A 2,075-nucleotide genomic window follows, 5' to 3' on the forward strand; every position below is an offset into this window, starting at 1 on the left:
TTACTTAAGCAGTAGATCACGAGAGGGAGTGTGTTACCGCAAAATAACATCATGGCTGTGAGTTCATTCAGAAGCTGTTACTCTGAGTTCTTCCACATTTAACTCTGTCTGTAGTTCAGTTTGAGCTTCTTTTGTAGATTCTGATCCTTTTAGCATTTGTGAAGAAGTTCTCTGTACTGGAACACAGCTGCTCTGTCATCCTGGGTGTCATTATGCCAACAGCAGAGGCAGCTGTGATGGGTCAGTGAGTTTTATGTCGCTGGCGAAAGTCAAACAGGGAATGAATACGATACAGTCAGTTACACCCACGTGCCTGAATTAGTTTACTGTTGTCTGAATAAATCGCACAAATAAATCTCATTTGGGGTGGAACGACCTTGGGTCATTTGTGAATAATGTTTTGGTAAAGAGTGACCATTCAAATATTGATATGATCATTTGTGTGATGAGGTCAGTGTTGCTTTAATGTGGTTTTCTTTCTGCAGTGAGATGATTGACTCCTTCAAGACCCAGAGTGCCGTGTGGTCATCTTCTCAGGTGCCGGGAAGGTTTTTAGTTCAGGTAAAGTCATTCAGAATCTCTCTCTTACTGAATATCACTTCTTAGGATTCTGTTGTAGAGCTGTATCATTCCACGTCTGTACTATTGAAGAGTTTAGGACTGAGGACAGCTGAGGAAATACTGCGATGTGCTCTGACATGGCTGTGGTGGGAGGAGTAAGGCAGTGTGATCCATCATTGACGTACTGAGCCAGCTAATGTTTGCTGACGCTGTTGAGAACCTATCCTGTAACCAGATAGCCTTGCACTTTTCACTAGATAGCTCAGTTGTGGCTGTGCTGTGTGCTGCTTTCACCAGCTGGTAAAAACAGCTAACCTGGGAAACTTTCTTCCTCTATTCCAACACAGATTTGTGAAATGTTCCACTGTTGGCCGCGTTCTGACCATAAAGAATAGATTAAAACCACAATTAACAGTGTAATTTCTTCAATTTTCACTCAAAAATCCCTTAAACGTGAAGGAAATAATGATCTGACATTTATCGTGATAAATATCAACATTGACTGAAACGCACATTTTTATCATGCTAACATTTTTGGCCATATTGCCCAGCCCTAGGTGATGATGAGCTCAGCGATGCTGTCCACTGTGGCATCTCAGCCGGTTACTTGAGGTGTTGCTTCACTGTTTATATGGTACCCAAGGTGTTTGCTAAGGTGCTACTAGGCAGTTGTTGTCGTCAAGATGTCTGCGTCCCGCTATTTCATCTCTTGCACCCCCTGAATGTCTCAAAATGGGGGAGTGCTCCCAGAAAATAAATGCATTATGATGCTGTGCTGCCCGTTAAGAAAAAATAGACACCCCAAATACAGATTCAGTGAAGCTCATTGTTTAGCTGCATCACCCACAATCAGCAACTTCTGTCTTTGGTGTTTTTGACTAACCAGAGCTGCAGCACTGCTCTGCCTTAGTTTAGCGCAGTAGCAGACTGGCTCACCCAGTTGGTCCGTCATAGCTTAGAAACTGCAACTATGGCTGGGATACCTCAACAAACTTTATAGTGTGACAGTTCCTCATTTCTCACACTGAAGACAGAAGAGGAGACGAAGAAGATCTCAGTTAATGTGAGGAAGAGCGCAGAGCCGCACTAGAACTGTCATCAAAGCATCAGTGCCGCTATGGTGCTATGAGTTGGACTGCAGACAACGCTGGAGTAGCCAGACAACATGGGACCCCCTGATAACCAGGGTATATTTCACACACTGGCTGTGGTATCCCTGGTGGTTGCCTAGGAGTTGCTAGGCAGTTGCTGCGGTATCCCTAGTGGTTGCTAAGGTGCTACTAGGCAGCTGGTTTGGTTATTCTATGGTATCCTTGGTGATTATTAAGGTGTTACTAGACAGTTGCTGGGGTATCCTAGACAGTTGCTAATATACTACTAGGCAGTTGTGAAGGTGTTGCTCAACTGTTGTTATGGTAACCCAGGGGGCTGCTGAAATGTTCCATTAATTCATTTCAGTGGTCATCTGGTATCTGAGGCCAAACCGAACCAAACTCTGTGTGCAAATTGACTTT

Source organism: Pygocentrus nattereri, chromosome 19, assembly GCF_015220715.1.
Source record: "Pygocentrus nattereri isolate fPygNat1 chromosome 19, fPygNat1.pri, whole genome shotgun sequence".
Classification (NCBI taxonomy): Eukaryota; Metazoa; Chordata; class Actinopteri; order Characiformes; family Serrasalmidae; genus Pygocentrus; species Pygocentrus nattereri.